This window comes from Symphalangus syndactylus, chromosome 7, assembly GCF_028878055.3.
Source record: "Symphalangus syndactylus isolate Jambi chromosome 7, NHGRI_mSymSyn1-v2.1_pri, whole genome shotgun sequence".
NCBI lineage: Eukaryota > Metazoa > Chordata > Mammalia > Primates > Hylobatidae > Symphalangus > Symphalangus syndactylus.
The window spans coordinates 101,663,448-101,685,263 of record NC_072429.2 but is presented as its reverse complement, the minus strand read 5'-3'; the positions used below and the strand labels follow the sequence as shown (position 1 = coordinate 101,685,263).

At 44.6% G+C, this 21,816-nt stretch overlaps 1 long non-coding RNA gene across 1 annotated transcript in view; it reads right to left on the bottom strand.

Moving 5' to 3' along the window:
• Nucleotides 1-639: 639 nt before the first annotated feature.
• LOC129486690 (uncharacterized) overlaps nucleotides 640-21,816 on the bottom strand; it is a 71,525-nt gene continuing 50,348 nt past the window's right edge. The window contains exons 10-11 of the long non-coding RNA XR_010121722.1: nucleotides 1,837-1,970; nucleotides 640-920 (exon numbers count right to left, since the gene is read on the bottom strand). This is a non-coding gene — a long non-coding RNA (uncharacterized lncRNA). The remainder of the gene's footprint in view (nucleotides 921-1,836; nucleotides 1,971-21,816) is intronic.

The following is a 21,816-nucleotide window of genomic DNA, read 5'->3' as shown; positions in this document are numbered from 1 at the left end:
TGTTGCCCAGGCTGGAGTACAATGGCGTGATCTCAGCTCACTGCAGTCTCTGCCTCCTGGGTTCAAGCAGTTCTCCTGCCTTAGCCTCCCGAGTAGCTGGGACTATAGGCATGCGCCACTAGGCCCGGCTAATTTTTTGTATTTTAATAGAGACAGGGTTTCACCATGTTGCCCAGGGTGGTCTCAAACTCCTGAACTCAGGCAATCCACCCACCTCAGCCTCCTGAAGTGCTAGGATTACAGGTGTGAGCCACTGTGCCCAGCCTAAAATTATTCTTTGATGAGCCTATTCTCTGGAACTACTAAGAGGGACTGTGGCCATGAATAACTGGCTCCATTTGTCTGCTTTACTTATGAAAATCCTCAGTGTGGCTCTCCACCAAAGTATCCTGAATTAGTCTTGTGTGTCTGCACATGACCCTATGTGATCCAAACTAAGAAGAACTATTCCCTGCTTTATATCTGTCACTGGGTTCCTATTAAAGTTTGCATTAGTAGCAACTCCCATTTTTGTAGTACTTTACAATTCACAAACTACCATATTGTTTCAGTTTAATTTTCACACTGTAGGGACCAGGGGAAAAATTCCCCTCTGCCCCTTAAAGAGTCACTGAAAGTCACTGACAAGAGGCAAATTAATAGGAGAAAAGGCATACAAATGTATTTGATCATAGTTGTATGTGACATGGGAGCCTTCAGAATGAAGACCCAAAGATACAGAAGACGCTGCCCATTTTTATGATCAGGTTCAAAGTATGGACAGCTGTGTAGAAAAGTGATTGGACAAAAAGGGATGATCTAATGCTCACAGGCTGAGGAAACTGAGCCAGGCCTGTCCAGATTCTTCTTGGCCTCTCTGTGCAGCATTCCTTCCTTCTGGGTATGGAGCAGGGCCCTCTCTGGAATGAAGATCCAATAACCTACAATTAAATAAGACAGGTCAGATAACTTCTTTAAGGCCAGTTTTTACACAAAAAGGCCAGTGAGGGTAGAGAGGTAGGGTTAGAGTAATATTTTTAGGTCTTATGGCAGGCTTTGGGAGAAAAGGGGTTGTGGTTTCTATGATCTCTCTTGGAGATGAGAGCTTCTAGCTTGCTTGCTTGCTTGATTGCTTTCTTTCTTTCTTTCTTTCTTTCTTTCTTTCTTTTTCTTTCTTTCTTTCTTTCTCTTTCTTTCTTTCTTTCCTTCTTTCTTTCTCTTTCTTTCTTTCTTCCTTTCTCTCTTTCTTTTCTCTTTCCCTCCCTCCCTTCCTTTTTTTTTTTTTTTTTTCTTTTTTCACAAGTCTCAGTCTGTTAGTCTGTTGCCCAGGCTAGAGTGTAGTGGCACGATCTCGGCTCACTGCAACCTCTGCCTCCCTGGTTCAAGTGATTCTCGTGCCTCAGCCTCCCGAGTAACTGGGATTACAGGCGTGTGCCACCATGCCCAGCTAATTTTTGCATTTTTAGTAGAGACGGGGTTTCACCATGTTGGCCAGGCTGCTTTCAAGCTCCTGACCTCAAGTGACCCATCAGCCTTGGCCTCCCAAAGTGCATGCATGAGCCACCGTGCCTAGCCAGAGACTCTAGTTTCTGTGGCTAGCCTAGTGGGAGAATGAGGTGCCAAGGACAGAACAGGATAAGGTCAGAGAAAAACTTTTGCTTCTGAGGCCTTCATTTTGGGTATCTTTTTCTGAGATCTTACAACACAACATCAGAATAATGCTACTGTACACCCATGTGATAGATGAGGATATTGAGGCTCAGAAAGGTAAGGTGACTAGCCTGGCAGCTACCCTGGCAGGAAGTAGCAGAGCGAGAACTTCACCTACACTTCACCAATTTTAAGTCCAGTACTTACCTAAGAACTTCCAACAGATGCTCCCCTGAGGCAAAGACTGGTTTCCAGAATTCCACTCTTCTACGAGCCTGAGAAAATTCTAATTGCTTGACCTTCAGAACTCAGGAAGAACTTTCTTGACTGTGGTTTGTGTCCTGGCCAAAAAAAGCATTATTACAGGAGCAGTATGCAGCATGCCCTAACCAAACCAGGAAGAGCTCCATCACAGGTTGATAAATAACCCTGCTTCCATGAAGGAGAGATGATTCCAAAGAAAATAAACATACAGCAAATTGCTCCTTGTCGTAGGAAAGTTCCAGAGTATGGGCATAAGAAGAAGCATTTCCTAAGGAAGGAAGAAAATGATTTTGGGGGATAGGAATATAAAGTATTATGAAAAATAACTAATAAGAAATACGGAAGGAGCAACAATCAAGATGGAATCATTTGCAAAAAGAAGAAGTAGAATGTGGTCCAAGGGAAAGCCCACTCAATTCAGAAATTAATATTTATTTAACAATCCAAAAGTAAAAATGAAGAAATTCGAGGCTCTAAAATAAATTAATGTGCATGGAATCCCATGGGGTGATTGTGCCATGGGAGACACCAATGACAAGAGAGGAAAGTAGTGGTCATTATAGCTACATTTATTAGTTCTTGCTATGTGCCAGGTGCTGTCCTGTGACTTTAAAGATATAATTCTGGCCAGGCGTGGTGGCTCACCCCTGTAATCCTAGCACTTTGGGAGGCCAAGGCAGGGGGATCATGAGATCAGGAATTCGAGACCAGGCTGGCCAATATGGTGAAACCCCATCTCTACTAAAAATTCAAAAATTAGCTGGATGTAGTGGTGTGTGCCTGTAATCTCAGCTACTCAGGAGGCTGAAGCAGGAGAATCACTTGAATCTGGGAGGTGGAGGTTGCAGTGAGCTGAGATTGCGCCACTGCACTCCAGCCTGGGCAACAAGAGCGAAACTCTGTCTCAAAAAAAAAAGAAAAGATATAAGATATAATCCCATTAAATGTGCACAATGATCCTCTTAGCATTTTGCAAATTGTACAAATGAGAAGCTAAGGCAGGTCGCTTAGCTAGTTGGTGATGAAGGTAGAATTTGAACCGAAGTCTCTTGAGCTGAAAATCTTCAACCCTATCTTTTATCACCACATGGAGAGTTGCCTGCTTCAATGACTTAAAGTTTACATGTTTAGTATTCAGATTGCTGCTTAAATCCAATGAATTCTACAGTGATCCTAGCAAATGTATGTGGAGTTGAGGGGGGTGTACAGGAGGATTTTCTGGATAAGAAATGACAGAAACACAACTTAAACATTAGCTTAAACTTAAGCTAAAAGGGAATTTTTGGTTTTATTTTTTGAGATCGAGGTCTCACTGTATTGCCCAGGCTGGTCTCAAACTCCTGAGTTCAAGAGATCCTCCCACCTTGGCCTCCCATGTAGCTGGGATTGCAGGCATGAACCATTGCACCCAGCTCAAAAGGGAGATTTTTGGCAGCAGGCTGAGGTGGCTTCCAGAATGAAGGGTGAATTTGACAGCTGAGCCTTGGGAGGTCAGGAAACAGAGAATCTCTGAGATTTCAGCTCCTAGAATCAGGAATTTGAAAGCTCTCAGGACTCTCCCACTTCTCACCCTGTTTCTCTCCTTGGGTGGGCTTCTTCTTCTATTGCAAGAGGGCTCCTTCATGGGGAAAGGGATGGCCTCTGATAGCTCTGGACTTCCAGCCAAGCAAGCAACTTCACAGAGGGGGAAAAACCTTCTTCTTTCCCAACTTATTTTCCTGTTTTTCCCAAGTAAAACCTTTTGGAGGGAAGAACCATGATTGGTTCAGCTTGGGTCATGTGCTCAACCATGGGCCAATCACTGTGGTCCTGGGGGTGAGGTTCCATGATGTCACCCTCCCCACATACTAGGGTCACATGGGGTTTTGATGGAGGCTTTCTCAGAAGGGAGCTGCTGTTCTGAATAGTCAAAACTATAAGTGTCCATGAGAAATCAGACTACCAGCAAGAAAATTACAAACATCAGAAGAGATGCAAAAAGAGGTAAGATCAAACAGTTTGGTAGCAGAATAAAATGCTCAGTAGACTTTGGAAACACTATATCATGAAAACAGGATTTGGGCACAAAGAAAGGAGATTTATTTAACAATGTAGGGGGCATAAAAAGCAATTTAAGAGATGAGTTAGGATGCCGGCTCTGAAACCTCCAAATAGTTCTATTATGAAGGGAGATGCATTCTTGGAGAGTTGACTAATACACGGTTCGTGCTCCTAGTTTGTGCCTACTAAATATTCACTTTGATGGCAGGTTTTATTAAGAATTATTGCTTAGAGCACTTACATATTTATAACATATTTTAGCAGAGTAATTTGCATATGTAAAGCTCTGCATAAATGCAAATGATAATAATGACAGTGTTGTTGGGCTTATATTTACTCTTTCATACATGCAGTTATTCATTCATCTCTTGTCTACCAACTGAGTGGATACTCTATTCCAGGCACTCTGTTGGACATTCCTAGCTTCTGCCCTCAAGATGTGTCTTAGTTTGCTCAGGCTGCTATAATGAAATACCATGGATTTGGTGTTTTAAACAATAGACATTTATTTCTCACAGGACTGGAGTCTAGGAAGTCTAAGATCCAGGTGCTGGCAGGATGAGATCATGGTAAATTCAGTGTCTGATCCTATCATGGGGATACCACGCTTGATATGGTTTGGTCCTGTGTCCCCACCCAAATCTCATCTCAAACTGAAATCCCCACATGTCAAGGGAGAGACCTGTAATTCTCACATGTCGAGAAAGGGAAGTGATTGGATAATGGGGACGGTTTCCCCCACGCTGTTCTCGTGACAGTGAGTTCTCATGAGATCTGATGGTTTTATAAGGGGCTCCTCCCACTTCACATGCAAGCTCTCTCTCCTGCTGCCTTGTGAAGAAGGTGCCTGCTTCTCCTTCTGCCATGATTGTAAGTCTCCTGATGCCTCCCCAGCCATGCAGAACGGTGAGTCAATTAAACTTCTTTCCTTTATAAATTACCCAGTCTCAGCCGGGAGCGGTGGCTCACACCTGTAATCCCAGCACTCTTGGAGGTGGAGGCGGGCAAATCAACTTGAGGCCAGGAGTTCGAGACCAGCCTGGCCAATATGGTGAAACCCCATCTCTACTAAAAATACAAAAAATTAGCCAGGCATGGTGGTGCACACCTGTAATCCCAGCTACTCGGGAGGCTGAGGCATGAGAATTGCTTGAGCCTGGGAGGCGGAGGTTGGAGTGAGCCGAGATTACACCACTGCACTCCAGCCTGGGCAATAGAGGGAAAATAAAATTTTATTTTATTTATTTATTAAAAATAAATAAAATAAATTATCCAGTCTCAGGTATTTCTTCATAGCAGAGTGAAAATGGGCTAATACAACCCTCACGACCTAATTACCTCCCAAAGGCCCCACCTCCAAATACCATCACACCAGAGATTAGGACTTCAACATAAGAATTTTGGGAGGATACAAACATTCAGTCCATAGCAAGGTGCTTAGAGTACAGTGGGGGAGACAGAGCTATGAACAGATTATGTCTAGATAGGTCTATAGTGGACACAGTGGTGCACTGCCCAGATCACTGCTTCAAGATGAAGACACTCTTCCTCCCTATGCAGACTTGCCCATTAAAGACTCACAAATGAGTCCATCCCCAGGAATTGCCCTTGGCTGAAGAGAGCTGTCTTCCCCAAGGTTAATGCCCCTTCCTGGGATTGGGGCAGTCTGCATCCAATGACTGGCCAATGACTGGCCATTGAGGGAGTACCAAGGCCAGTCTCCTTGTCTCAACTGGAGTAAACACTGAAAGGTTACCCAGTCAGCTGAGGCCTCTGCTGCAACTGCACCACAGTTCAACTCTTCCTTTACCCAGTTCTGCTTCTCTCACTCCCTTATAGGTGTTGTTCCTGAGAACACGCTCCAAAAAATCCCGTCTGCATATAAATCTCCATCTCTGAGTCCATTTTACAGGGAACCCCACCTAAGACAAGGTGCAGCTTAGAAAATTATTATTAGGAAAAGCTGTCCTATTCACAGTTGCCAGAGCCTACTTTCCAAATAGAAAACACTAGTTGCCTTGGAAGAAGTCTTCGGAGAAGAATCAAACCAGCATTTCAGTTCCAGTCTGAAAACAAGAAAAAAACCCAATGTCCCAGCTTGAAGACAGGCAGGAGGATTCTGTCTTGCTCGTGGGAGGGTCAGCCTTTTTGTTCTATTCAGACCTTTAGCTGATTGGAAAACATCCATTCGTATTGGTGAGGGAGAGTCTGCTTTACTCCATCTACCAATTCAAATGTTCGTCTCAGGCCGGGCGTGGTGGCTCACTCCTGTAATCCCAGCACTTTGGGAGGCCAAGTCAGGAGGATCGCATGAGCTCAGGAGTTCCACCAGCCTGGTCAACGTGGTGAAACCCTGTCTCTACAAAAAAATACAAAAATTAGCCAGGCATGGTTATGTGCGCCTGTAATCCCAGCTATTCAGAAGGCTGAGACAGGAGGATCACTTGAACCCAGCAGGCGAAGGTTGCAGTGAGCCAAGATCACACCACTGCACTCCAGTCTGGGCGACAGAGCCAGAAGTTGTCTCAAAAAAAAAAGTTAATTTCCACCCAAAACACCCTCACATACACCCCCAGAATACCTGACCAAATGTCTGGGCCATCATCTTCTCTCTCCTAGGCTACTGCCATGGCCTCCTAACTGGACATGATGTTGTCTGTGCTGGTGATTTATCTGTGATCTCCAAGATACCTTTCTATGCTCTTCTCTGTAATCCTGGGGTTGGGATGATGCAAATGAAATCTCTTCACCTCTCAGCTAGCTGGCTTCCTGTTAGGTTTTCCCATGTGAGGCATTAGAAGGAGATCACAAAGCAGAAGAAAAGAAGGGACTTCTACCTTGTTTTCCACTTCCTGTTTTCAATTTTACTTCAGTAGCAGCACATAACTGGCCCTAGCTCCAGCTTCTGAGTATTCTCAGTACCAACCTTGCTGTGCCTCCCCTCAAGCCCCAGGTGCCAGCAGCAGCCATGCCACACCCCCTCACCTGCTGGGCTGCACCCCAGGGAGGTCTGAGCACCTGCAGAGCCATGCCCCTTTGGTGGAAGCACCAGCCAGACAGCAACCCCCTCATCCGAGATCTGAGCCAGGCAGAGCCGTCCTCAGAAATCCAAGCACCAGCCCCATGGGGCCCCTCCTCCAAGCTCCTCAGTACAGGCAACTCCACCTGTTCCCTCCTGTTGGTCAGCCTTGGGAGCGAGAGCTGCTTCCTGCAGTTATTAATCCCTAGGTTACCTAGCCTCTTCCTTTTTCCTTTTACTCTTTCAGCCTTCTAATGCCTGTGAAACCAATTCTTTATATTTACTGAAATACCTACAGTGTCTTCTGTTTCTGACTGGCCAATGGCTGATAACCCTTTTAAACCATTTTCCATTTAACAGATTTTGAAATCCATTTTCCATGTACCAGTTATCTTTTGAAAATGTGGCTCACTCCCCTGCTGTACTAGTCAAGGTGCTGAGTTTCAAACAACAACTTCTGGCTAATGTTTAAACAGAGGACGGATTTACTGAAAGTGACTAGAGAGCTCAGAGAATCAAGAGGAAGACTGGAGAACAAGGTACCAAGTAAGGCTGTCACCGCAAAGCTCCCAGCACGGCTTGCTATGCCACTGATACCATACCACAGGAGACATATGGGCAGCCAGGTGTCAGTGGACATTGGTTGCCATATGCTGGACTCTGCTGCCACGGCACACTCATTCCTGGGTGCTCCTGACCCCACCACAGCCACCCTATTAATTTCTAACTGACCTTACGTCTTGGAAGATGACCTCATGATTCAAAGTTCCAGGTAGGAGCATCTGATTGACGTTGCTTTAAGTGCCAGGGGAAGGGGGAGAGAAACCATCTTTTCTATTCATTTCTAAGTTGTAGCTTCAATAGTGGAACTGATGCCTGACATGCCATAAGTTTTGTGATTCCCAAAAATAAGAAGGGCTTTTCAATACCCAGGGTGGTAATTATCCAGTATGTTGCCTAAAACCATCCAATAGCTTCCCCTCTCAGAGTAAAAGTCCCAAAACTGGCCTTGATATATGGTATGATCTGGCATCACCTAACTTTCTGACCTCATCTCATGCCAATCTTCCATGCTCATGTTTCTGTCACATGGGGTTTCTGTCTGTCCCTTAAGCATGCCATGCTTATTCTGACCCCAGGGAATCACTGTTCCCTCATTCTGGAAGATCCTTCCTTCTTGCCTCCAAGCATCAGCTCAGATATCTTCTCCTCAGTGAAACCTTCCTCAGGAAGCCTCTACCACATTCCTCTTCTCTTTGTAGCACTTGTTTGCACGTGATCTTTTCTTGTGTGTTGATTTGTTAATTATCTGCCTCCCCTGTCTGGAATGTCAATTCTGTGATGTCTGTTCATTGCTGCTGCATCCCAGCACCTGGGAGAGTGGCTGGCTCTGGGCAGGTGCTTACTGTTTGTTGAATGAACAGACAGCTAGATGGCTCAATTCTGTTTATTAAAGAGTCTTACTTGATAAAAGAAAAGCAAAATAATGTTATAATGAAAACAATGGCAAGTGAGATTCCATGGATGCTTAAAATAACTAACTTTAGAATGCAGCCATGACATTCTTTTGGAGGTTTCACTAAGGAGTTAGGGCTTTAACGTGGACCCTAATGAGGCTATTTTAATCTTCGGGAGAGACTATGGTTTCCGTCTCATGGCCACCAGCTAGGAGTCCTCCATTTTATAAATTAAAGCGAAGGTAAGGTTTAGGTAAGGAAAGCCACAAAACATACCACATTCATACTGAGTATGGGTTTATTTTTTATTTTTTACTTTTTGGTTTTTTGTATTTTGGCTTTTTTTGAGACTGAGTCCAGGCTGGAGTGCAGTGGGGTGATCTCGGCTCACTGCAACCTCCACCTCCCAGATTCAAGCAATTCTCCTGCCTCAGCCTCCCACGTAGCTGGGATTACAGGCATGCACCCCCACGCCTGGCTAATTTCTTTGTATTTTTTACAAAAAAAATACAAAAAAAGAGATGGGGTTTCACCATGTTGGCCAGGCTGGTCTTGAACTCCTGACCTTAAGTGATCCACCCACCTCAGCTTCCCAAAGTGCTGGGATTACAGCCGTGCACCACCACGCCCGGCTAATTTGTTTATTTTTTAGTAGAGACAGGGTTTTGCCGTGTTGGCCAGGCTGGTCTCGAACTCCTGACCTCATGTGATCCGCCTGCCTCAGCCTCCCAAAAAGCTGGGATTACAGGCGTAAGCCACTGCACCTGGCCTGAAGTCTTATTAGCTGTGTGTTGTTGGCTCTGCCACTGCTAGCTGTGTGACCTTGGGCAAGCCACATAACCTCTCTTTGCTTCAATTTCCCGTTTGCAAAATGGGAATAATAACTGCACGTACACATAGGGCTGTTATGAGGACTGAATGAGTCAGTATATAGAAACCACAAGAAAAGTGTCTAGCATATAGTTACCTTTGATAAAGTATAAGTAATATAAGCATAAGCCAGTATTATGGTTTGGATCATATTTGTATGTTGGTAAGAGCAACTTCAACAAGATAAAAGTTTATGTATCTTTCAGGGGCCGGGTGCGGTGGCTCACGCCTGTAATCCCAGCACTTTGGAGCAGAGGCAGGCAGATCACCTGAGGTCAGGAGTTAGAAATCAGCCTGGTCAACATGGTGAAACCCCATCTCTATTAAAAATATAAAATTAGCTGGGCATGGTGGCAAGTGCCTGTAATCCCAGCTACTTGGGAGGCTGAGGCAGGAGAATCACTTGAACCCAGGAGGCAGAGGTTGCAGTGAGCCAAGATCAAGCCATTGCACTCCAGCCTGGGCAAAAAAGCGAAATTCTGTCTCAAAAAAAAAAAAAAAAGTTTATATATCTTTCAAATAAAAGAAATCACAGGTAGGCAGCCCAGGGCTAGTATAGCAGCTCCTTGGTCAGTGGGGGCAGAAGCGCCGTCTTCCTCCACCCCTCTACCACCATTGAATACATGCTTTATATCCTCAAAGTCCAAGATGGCTGCCAAAGCTCACATCTGCATTGTAGGCACCAGAAAGTAGGATGGGAGAAGGGTAAATAGGGACATACTACATGGCCAAATCAATACCCTATAAGAAACCTTCCCACAGGGCCCTAGATAGTTCTTTTATTTGCATCTCTTTGGCTACAACTTTGTCTCACGGCCACACATAGCTGCCAGAGCTACTGGGAAATGTATTTTCACTGGATGTGTACGCTCCAAATAAAGCTGGAATTCCACTACGAAAGAAGAAAGGAAAAATGGATATGGGCCTTATGCAAGTTATTTAACGTCTCCAAATTTTAGTTTTTTCCTTTTAAAGTGGGAACAATAGAACATGCCTCATACAGCTGTCTGGAAGATTACATGAAGAAAGCTTAAAAACTGCTAGCACAGCCATGACACACACTAAGTAAACATTAGCTGTTATCACAAGAAGGAAAACATGTATCTCTGCATGCTTTTAAAAAGATACGCAAAACCAAATGGAACAAAAGAAGAAAAAATATTCTCGCACAAAATACTGAGTAACTTCAGAGAGAAACCTACTCTATCTGTGGGTTTCTTCCACATTTTTGTTGCTTTGGCCTTCTTTATCTCAACCGACTCTCAGCTGACAAAGTTACACTTTTAAATAGCATATCACCCTGCTTTGCTGCTTACAAAGGGCCGCTGTGTCTGGGCAGGCCGTCTCAAACTCACTGTTGTGAATCTTTCCAGTCTCACCCACCACCCAAATGCTGTCTAACTGTGCCAAGTGTTCTCACCTGGTGGTTCATAAACCTGGCTGACCTTAAGACTCACTTACCTGAAGAGTTCTGTAAAAATACAGACTCTAAGTTCCCACCCCAGGAATCAGCCCAAAAAATTCCCCTACAACCGCCTCAGCTGTGTCAAACTGCCTTGGGGTTTTCTTGGACTAAGTGACTCAGCAACTTGAATATTTATAGAGTACAGATGAATATATCTTGTAACACAAACTAATTGTTACCAGGAGGCAGGCACTGATCTAAAGCACTTTACATGGACTAACTCATGTAAGTTCTATTACTCCCCTTTATAAAGATTAGAAAACCAAGGCACAGAGAGGATAAGCGACTTGCTCAAGATCACACAGCAAATGGAGAACTGGGAGCTGAGATTTAAGCCTCAGCCTGTACCCTTCACCTGTATGCTCTACAACCCTCCAGTCTATATTAAACAGTTAAGGCACTCCAATACAAATTACAAAAAAATTTTAACAGACTTCCCCCTAGCATTTACTAAGTAAACTGACAAATATTCTTATATCAATTGATATTATTCTTATGATTATTTATTTTCCCAAGAACTTATGGCATAGACAAGTCTGTTATAAAAGTATTTCAGGTAGCCATCAAAATGATGTTAAAATTATATTTTTATGTGTGCATAGGTACACAATGATGCTCTTTATGTAAAGAAATATATCTGCACAAACATATATACACATACACACTGTGTATGCCTATAGACAGTCTCAGGGGAAACAGAGAAGTGTGACAGTTAATTCCGGGAGGTAACATTTTGGCAGATATTTCTTTCCCTCTTTAAATTTATTTGAAATAAACATTTGAATTTTGTGCCTTTTCTGCCCCCAGCACTGCTGGGCCTGCAAGGTCTCTTTTGAGCAGCGGATGCAGGTCTCTCTTCCACAGGATGGGGTTTGTTGTTAAAGTTGTTAAGAATAAGGCCTACTTTAAGAGATACCAAGTGAAATTTAGAAGACAACGAGAGGGTAAAACTGATTACTATGCTCACAAACACTTGGTGATACAGAATAAAAATAAATACAACACACCCAAATACACAATGATAGTTCGTGTAACAGATACATCATTTGTCAGATTGCTTATGCCTGTATAGAAGGGGATATGATAGTCTGCAGCATATGTACACAAACTGCCAAAATATGGTGTGAAGGTTGGCCTGACAAATGATGCTGCAGCATATTGTACTAGCCTGCTGTTGGCCTGCAGGCTTCTCAATAGGTTTGGCATGGACAAGATCTATGAAGGCCAAGTGGAGGTGACTGGAGATGAATACAATGTGGAAAGCACTGATGGACGGCCAGGCACCTTTACCTGCTATTTGGATGCAGGCCTTGCCAGAACTACCACTGGCAATAAAGTTTTCGGCACCCTGAAGGGAGCTGTGGATGGAGGCTTGTCTGTCCCTCACAGTACTAAATGATTCCCTGGTTATGATTCTGAAAGCAAGGAATTTAATGCAGAAATACACCGGAAGTACATCACGGGCCAGAATGTTGCAGTACATGTGCTACTTAATGGAGGAAGATGAAGATGCTTACAAGAAACAGCTCTCTCAATACACAAAGAACAGCGTAACTTCAGACATCATGGAGGAGATGTATAAGAAAGGTCATGCTGCTATACGAAAGAATCCAGTCTATGAGAAGAAGCCCAAGAAAGAAGTTAAAAAGAAGAGGTGGAACCTTCCCAAAATGTCCCTTGCTTGGAAGAAAGGGCAGCTCAAAAGAGGGCAAGATTCCTCAGAGCTCAGGAGTGGGCTGCTGAGAGCTAAATCAAACAACTTTCTGTGAGGATTTTTCAGATAAAGACAATAAACTTATTGACAGCAAAAAACAAAAACAACCCCCTCAAATTTGAATTTTGTTTAATAAAAAATTCCTAAATTAAAAAAGTAAGATGTTGTATGTATTTTGAAGCAAAAGCTTTGTGAAATAATAAATAATGCCTGTCTGTTTTCTTGGAGAGCCTTGCAAACCCTTCATTTAAAATTTCTCCATCCTGGCTAACACGATGAAATCCTGTCTCTACTAAAAATACAAAAAAAAAAAAAAAAAAAAAAAAATGAGCTGGGTGTGGTGGCAGGCACCTGTAGTCCCAACTACTGGGGAGACTGAGGCAGGAGAATCACTTGAATCCGGGAGGCAGAGGTTGCAGTGAGCCGAGATCGTGCCACTGCACTCCAGCCTGGGGGACAGAGTAAGACTCTATCTCAAAAAAGAAAAAAAAAAATTTCTCAGCCTGGGCAATATAGTGAGACCTTGTTTCTACAAAAATAAAAATAAAAAAATTAGTCAGGGGCCGAGCACGGTGGCTCACACCTGTAATCCTAGCACTTTGGGAGGCTGAGGCGAGCAGATCACAAGGTCAGGAGTTCGAGACCAGCCTGGCCAATATGGTGAAACCCTGTCTCTACTAAAAATACAAAAAAAATTAGCTGGACATGGTGACGTATGCCTGTAATTCCAGTTACTCGGGAGGCTGAGGCAGGAGAATTGCTTGAACCTGGGAGGCGGAGGTTGCAGTGAGCTGAGATCGCACCACTGCACTTCAGCCTGAGCGACAGAGTGAGACTCTGTCTCAAAATTAGTCATGGTGGTATGCACCTGTAGTCCCAGCTACTTGAGAGGCTGAGGTGGGAGTATTGCTTGAGCCCTGAAGGCGGAGGTTGCAGTGAGCCAAGATCCGCCACTGCACTCTAGCCTGGGGAACAGAGCAAGACCTGTCTCAAAGTAAAATTTCTCCTTTAAGATAGTTTAGGATGAAATTTGGTGGACATACTGGATTACAGGTGTGCTTGCATAGTAGTGAGGCTATTGGTTTTAGAGTCTAACAGATGTGCGCTTAAATTCTGGCTGTGAAACTTCCTGGCTGAGTGCCAGACTCCTGAACCGCCCAGGTCACTGAACTGCCCAGCCTCACTCACGCATTGTCTGTGAAAAGGTTCAAGGGCCTGGACATTTAGCAGGGCTGAACATGTGTATCTCGGTAACTGATACAAGGTAACCATATGGTTAGCAAGAGCCTGTCATCATCAGAACATAACTCAGTGTTTTTAAATGCCAATCACAAAACTGGCACTTTTTTGGATAACAATAAAAGTTATAAATAATAATTTACTATTGAAAGCTCAGCCTCCACTCTTCCAAAGACATTTGAGAAATGGAAAACGTCACCCTGACCTCAGGGATCCAGCTGAAGTTGGTTTAAGAAATTGTTTCTAGGCTGGGTGCCGTGGCTCATGCTTGTAAGCCCAGCTCTTTGGGAGGCTGAGATGGGTGGATCACTTGAGGTCAGGAGTTCAAGACAGCCTGGCCAACATGGTGAAACCCCGTCTCTACTAAAAATATAAAAATTAACTGTGCGTGGTGGTGCACACCTGTAATCCCAGCTACTCGAGAGGCTGAGGCAGGAGAATTGCTTGAACCTGGGAGGTGGAGTTGGCAGTGAGCCAAGATCGTGCCACTGCCCTCCAGCCTGGGCAACAGAATGAGACCCTGTCAAAAAGAAAGGAAGGAGGGAGGGAGGGAGGAAGGAAGGAAGAAAGGGAGGAAGGGAGGGAAGGAAGGAAGGGAGGGAGGGAAGGAAAAGAAAGAAAGAAAGAAAAAAAAAGAAAGATCTTTTCTAGTTTGATGCGTATATGTTTTTGGGGGACGGCAGAAGTCTGTCCTCTTCTGAACTTCCTGTTTTCTGAAACAGATTTATCTGCAGTCATACTTGGCCTTATCTCCCTGTGATGATTCATTTTAGATATAAACTTAACTGGGCCATAGGGCGACCAGATATTTGATCAAACATCATTCTGGGTGTGTTTGTGAGTATGTTTCTGGATGAAATCAACATTTGATAAAGCAGAGCAAAAATGCAGAGGAAAAAAAGGGAAAAAAAGAAAATAGTTTTGGAATTGGTAGACTGGGTACAGCCAGTTGTCCTCCCTAATGTGGGCTGGCCTCATCCAATCTATCGAAGGCCTGCATGGAACTCCTTACGGCAAGTAAATGGGAACTCCTCCTGCCTAACTGTCTTCCAGCTGGGATGCTGGATTTTTTCCTGCCTTCGAACTCATTCTGAAACATCAACTCTTCTTAGGTCTCAAGCCTGCTAACATTGAGATTGGAGCTACATCATCAGTTCTCCCAGGTCTCCAGCTTGCCAACTGCAGAACTTAGAACTTGTCAGCCTCTATAACCACTTGAGTCAATTCCTTATAATAAATCTCTCTCTCTGTCTCTCCCTCTCTCCATAAACACACACACACACACACACACACACACACACACACACGCACAGACACACGCTCCTATATTTTTTCTGGGGAACCCTGACTAACGCATTCCCTTTCTGCTGCCTGGATGGGGCTGTCTCCATCTGACCCTCGGGCATTGCCACCCCTTGTGCTTGAATGGTGGCTCTTAAGCCCTTTTTCTCCTCATTCTGGTTCGTCTGGCTTCCTCCCCAACTGCTGCTGAAATTCCTATCTGAGAGGTCACCAGTGATTTTCTTATTGTCAAATCCAGGGCTCAGCCTTATCCTCCCGGACCTTGCTCTGTCAGACATCACTCTTCGCACGTCTTCAGGCACCTTTCTTTGTGTCTATAAATGTGCTACAATCTCCAGTAGCCTTGAGTCACTCTCTAGCAATGGCTGCATTTCTGGAATCCCAGTTTCTTACTGGTCAGGAGTTTGGTTTCTGGAGCCTTAAGCTCTCAGTTCTGCCACTTCTACCTGCATGACCTTTGGCAAGTTGCTTAACCTTTCTGTGCCTCAGTTTCCTCATCTGTAAAATAAGGCCGTGGATAATGTCTACCTCTCAGGCTGTTGTGAGAAATGAATGCATTAGAGCCTTGTCATATAGAAAGTGGTTTGTAAATGTTAACTATTATCTGAGTGCAGTCTCACCTCCCTTTCACTCCTCAGTGTACCAGATCCTGTCTCAGGCCCTACCACTCCTGAGAAACCACTTCATCAAGATCACCCATGACCTATTACTTGTCAGTATCTTCAGCCCTGTGTTTCTACCCCTCTGTTGCACTTGATGTTCTCAATAACGTCCTCTTTTCCTCATTTACTGCCATTTCCTGCTGCACACATCACATCCTAGTTAAACTGAATGAACACACATACCCTTGGGGTGTTTTCTCACCTCCAAGACTTTGCTGTTGCTGAAACCGTACCCCTCCTATCACATAGAAGGCTCCTTCTCACTCTCACACAGGTATTCCTTACCTCCAATATCCAACCCTGATCATACCCCTCACCCCACCTTCCCTGGTTAACTTCCACTTATCCTTTAAGCCTTTCCTCACCCCTTGCTTCCCCAGGAATCCCTTCCTATCCCACTCTCCCACCAAAGCTGGGTTAGGTGCCCCTTTCTGGTGCTCACATAGCACCCACGTACTTCCCACGCTGTACTGTATTTCTGTCTCTCCAAAACAACTGTAAGTGCCTTAAATTCAGAATCATTTCTTATTCTTTTTCGAGTTTCCAGCATTGACATGGTGCCAGACACACACCAGGGACTTAGTAAATGTTTATGGAATGAAGTAATCAATTAATAATATTAACACCCATTTACTTCCATGGAGTCTTAGAAGGACCCAGGGCAACTAGACTTGCAAAGAGTTAGGGGATTAGAAACAAATCAGAAGGAAGGGGGAAAAAAACCTGCATAAAATTTTGCAATGTGTAGTAAGGAAGTTGGAGACTGGTAGTGTTTGGCAGGAGTATAGGAGGGCTTGCCATGCAGAGAAACTCTCAAAACAGAGAAGTAGTGCCCACTGGGAGGCCGACTTCACATTCCTCTAAGCTGTGCTTAGGTTCTCTCACAAAATTGCTAGCTAAATAGAAGGCAGAAGAAACGTGAAGAAAATGTATATCCACTCTCCCTCTTGCTTCTTTCCAAAAAAAGCACAGTTAAATCCATATGGCTCGAAAAGATTATTCCAAATGCATGTTAACTATGCATTTTTATGCTGGAAGAAATGAAAAAGAAAAAAATTGTTTTTAAAAACTTGGGAGAAATACAGAACATTCTCTGACGATTGATATAGAGTCTGTTGGGCATAATCAGGTTATTATCTCCTTGTGAACAACTCCCTTGCGAGCCAACAATTACATCATCAAGCACAGAACCCAAAGAATGTCTGGGTCTTTAGTACCTTTGTTATCATTGCTTTTGTATTTGACATTTGTTGTCATTGAGAGAGATTTACCATCCACCATTCCTAGAACCAATCATTACCTAACAGGTAACAAGCATTGAGCATTAGTACTCACAAGTTTTAAAAAATTAAAATCTTCACCTTTTTTTTTTAAACAGATAATACATTCACATGGTTCAAATTTCAAATTTCAAGAACTACAAAAGAGTGTACAATAAAAACTTTTCCTCTACTCTGCCCTTTCAGAGGTCTTCTGGTTATATAAAGAGACACATGGCCGGGCACGGTGGCTCACACCTGTAATCCCAGCACTTTGGGAGGCCAAGGTGGGCAGATCACCAGAGGTCAGGAGTTCGTGACCAGCCTGGCCAACATGGTGAAACCCCGTCTCTACTAAAAAGTACAAAAATTAGCTGGGCATGGTGGCGGGTGCCTGTAATCCTAGCTACTTGAGAGGCTGAGGCAGGAGAATTGCTGGAACCCGGGAGGTGGAGGTTGCAGTGAGCCGAGATCGCGTCATTGCACTCCAGTCTGGGCCGACAATAGGAAGACTCCGTCTCAAAAAAAAAAAAAAAAAGACACATGCATACAGGTATATATTTTTTTCCACAGCCTGCTTTCTGTTACATCCTGCTATACATACAATCCTGAACCTTGCATTTTTCATGTAACAATCAATTTGGGAAAGTGTTCCACATCAGTATATACAGGAAGTTTTTCATTTTATTTGTTGCATTGTATAAATAGACCATGATTTATTTAACTTTTCCCTACTCATGGACATTTAGGTTGCTTCCAATATTTTGTTAAGCAAACAGTGCTGAAATAAATAACCTGAACCTACCTTATTTTGCATATGTGCCAGGATATCTGTGGCATAAATTCCTGGAAGCGGACTGGCTGGGCCAAAGGACATATTTATTTGTAATTTTCTTAGCAGTTGCCAAAGTTCTCTCCGTGGAGGTGGTTGTACCAATTTACCCTCCCACCAGCTTCCCTGTGTTCCACCAACAGTGTCAGCCAACTTCTAGGCTCTGCCAATTTGGAAAATGAAGAATGACATTTTGATGTACTTCTAGCTTGTGTTTCTCTTATTATTGTGTATAGCTGTGCCTTCCCCACCCCCCGCCCCCCGAGACAAGGTCTGGCTCTATCACCCAGGCCGGAGTGTAGTGGCATGATCTTGGCTCACTGTGACCTCCGCCTCCCAGGCCCAACCCATCCTCTCACCTCACCTCAGCTTTCCAAGTAGCTGGGACTACAGGTGCATACCACTATGCCTGGCTAATTTTTTTTTTTTTTTTTTTTTTTTTTTTTGAGACGGAGTCTCGCTCTGTCACCCAGGCTGGAGTGCAGTGGCGCGATCTCGGCTTACTGCAAGCTCCGCCTCCCGGGTTCACGCCATTCTCCTGCCTCAGCCTCTCCGAGTAGCTGGGACTACAGGCGCCCGCCACCACGCCCGGCTAATTTTTTTGTATTTTTAGTAGAGACGGGGTTTCACCGTGGTCTCGATCTCCTGACCTCGTGATGCGCCCGCCTCGGCCTCCCAAAGTGCTGGGATTACAAGCGTGAGCCACCGCGCCCGGCCGCCTGGCTAATTTTTGTGCTTTTTGTAGAGATGGGGTTTCACTATCTCGCCCAGCTGGTCTCGAACTTCTGAGCTCAAGCAATTTGCCTGCCTCCATGGTCTCAAAAAAGGCTAGGATCACAGGCGTGAGCCACCGCACCCAGCCTTTTTTTTGTTTTTTGTTTTTTTGAGGCTCGGTGCTAGTTGCCCTTCTCTCTCTCTCATTATAAAATAATAACAATAATAGCTGACACTTACGCAGTGGCTTGCCATTGCCAGATATGTTGTAGGTGTCTCGTTTAGCCTGACAACGGTCCTGTGTTGTAGGTACTGTTCTCACCCCTGGTGTACAAATGAGGACATTGAGACTTACTGTGTTTAAGTGACTTGCCCAAGGCTTCACAGCAGTAAATGGCAGAGCCAGGACTTAAACCCAGGCTTCTAGGACCATAAAGACAATTTTCTTAAAAATTAGGCAACTTTGGCCAGGCACAGTGGCTCATGCCTGTAATCCCTTTGGGAGGCTGAGGTGGGTGGATCACTTGAGATCAGGAGTTCAAGACTAGCCTGGCCGACGTGGTGAAACCTCGCCTCTACTAAAAATACAAAAATTAGCCAGGCATGGTGGCAAGCGCCAGTCATCCCAGCTACTTAGGAGGCTGAGGCAGGAGAATTACTTGAACCTGGGAGGCAGAGGTTGTAGTGAGCCAAGATTGCACCACTGCCCTCCAGCTTGGGCGACAGAGTGAAACTCAGTCTCAAAAAAAAAAAAAAAATTAGGCAACTTTGCCTACTACTCAACAACAAAAATAGAGGCCCTCAGGTATCATTCACGGATTATCTCCCTAAAGTTCTAAGAAAGTAGCCCACTAGTGTCCTTTCGCACTCCTGCCATCTTTTCACGCTCCTGCCTCCTTTCGAGATGTGCTCTAAGGGGACTGCACTAATATGTGGACCCAGGCCTCTGAGATGAGACTGACACTGGCTGGAGGCTTCCAGAAATGCAGCCACATGAGAGGATCGAGTAGCCATTTGAGCAAACACTAGTTCATGAATTATTATTTCTTTTTATTTATTTATTTTTTTTTGAGAGGGTCTTGCTCTGTCACCCAGGCTGGAGCGCAATGGCACGATCTCGGCTCACTGCAACCTCCACCTCCTGGGTTCAAGCAATTCTCCTGTCTCAGCCTCCTCAGTAGCTGGGATTACAGGCACGCCCCACCATGCCCAGCTAATTTTTTTGTATTTTTAGTAGAGATGGGGTTTTGCCATGTTGCCCAGGCTGGTCTCAAACTCCTGAACTCGGGCAATCCACCCTCCTCAGCCTCTGAAAGTGCTAGGATTACAGGCATGAGCCACTGCGCCCAGCCTGAATTATTATTTCTTAATAGCAACTTCAGGCCTACAAGTAAAGAAGAAGTGAAGTTCATCAATTCAACAAATATTTAGGGAGCATCTATGTCCTAGGCACTGTTCAGGCACTTGGACACAGCAATGAACAAGATAAAGCAGGTCTCATAAAACGTACATTAATGGCCAGGCGTGGTGGCTCACGCACATGATCCCAGCACTTTAGGAGGCCGACATGAGCAGATTGCTTGAGGCCAGGAGTTCGAGACCAGCCTGGGCAACATGGCAAAACCTCGTCTCTACCAAAAAAAATTACAAAAATTAGCCAGGCGTGGCAGGGTGCACCTGTGGTCCCAGCTACTCAGGAGGGTAAGGTGCGAGGATCAGAGAAGCTGATCCTGTCGCTCACCTGCACTTCAGCCTGAGCGACAGAGTGAGACACCATCTCAAAACAAGAAAAAAAAAAAAAAACGCCGGGCGCGGTGGCTCATGCCTGTAATCCCAGCATTTTGGGAGGCAGAGGTGGGTGGATCACAAGTTCAGGAGATCGAGACCATCCTGGCTAACACAGTGAAACCCCGTCTCCACTAAAAATACAAAAAAATTAGCCAGGCGTGGTGGCGGGCGCCTGTAGTCCCAGCTACTCGGGAGGCTGAGGCAGGAGAATGGCGTGAACCCGGGAGGCGGAGCTTGCAGTGAGCCGAGATTGCGCCACTGCACTCCAGCCTGGGCGACAGAGCGAGACTCCACCTCAAAAAAAAAAAAAAAAGAAAAAAAAAACAAAAAAAAACCAAAGACCAAAAATGTTATATTAGATAATAAATAAGAAAATTTGTAAAAATTGATAGTAGTAAGTGCTATACAGGTTAAAACTGCATATTTTGTAAAAAGGAGCTGCTTTGGATTTGTTCATTGGCATAAGGCCCCTCTAAAGGGGGTGCCAGTTACACTGAGCAGAAAATGACATGAAGGAACCAGCAACTGAAGTTCAAAGGAAGAGCATTTTAAGCAGAGGGAACAGCCAGTGCAGAAGTCCCAAGTCAGGAACAAGCTGATGCACTGTGGGAGAAAGCCCATTGAGCTGCAGCCCAGAGGAAGGGGGAAGGGAGATTTTGGCAGAGGCTGGAGTGGTAGATGTGGTCAGATCTCACCTCAGAACTCTATGGGTCAGGAAAGAGAACTTGGATTGTGTTATGTCCAAGGGAGGCCATGGGAGATCTTAAACTGGGGGATAGAGGGTGTATGTGTGATATAATATGATACTGTTTTTAAAAACAATCACTCTGGCTATAGGGGGAGAGCAGATTCTAGTGGGTAAGTGAGTGAGTAAGGGGAGCAGTTGGAGGCTATTGCAGTGGCTTGGACTGGAGATTATGAAGGCACTATCAGAGTAGTGCTTCTCAAACCTGAGCAGGCATCAGAATTCTCTGAAGGGTGCCATCCCCAGAGTGTCTGATTCTGGATGGAAAGGAGCTCAACATTTTACATTGCTAACAATTTTGCTGGTGATGCTGATGTGACTGGTCTGTAAACTCCACTTTGAGTAACATTGGACCAGACTGGAGATGCAAGAAGTGGACTGATTTCAAACCATTTTGGAGGTAGAGTCAATAGGATTTACTGATAGATTGCATTTGCAAGGGAGAAGAATCAAGGTTGACCTTGAGTTTCCAGTTCAGCAACTGAGGGAACAAATGCCAGTATATACTGAGAGTGGAAAACCAGAAGGAGGTGCAGATTGAGGGGGGAAAAAAATCAAGAGTTCTGTTTTGGGCATGTTAAATTTGAGATCCCTGTGAGACATCCAAATGGAAATTTCAGTCATGCAGTGGGGAGTGCTGGTATTGGATAAGGAGGTCAGGACATCTCAGTGTAGAGATGAAATTTAAAGTGATGGACTAGACACAATGGCCTTCTGAGAGCATGTACGTGGGGAAGAGAAGGAGCTTGGGACAGAGTCCTGGCATTCCACATCTAGAGGTCAGGAACAGGACGGGAGACAGTGGACAAGAGGACAA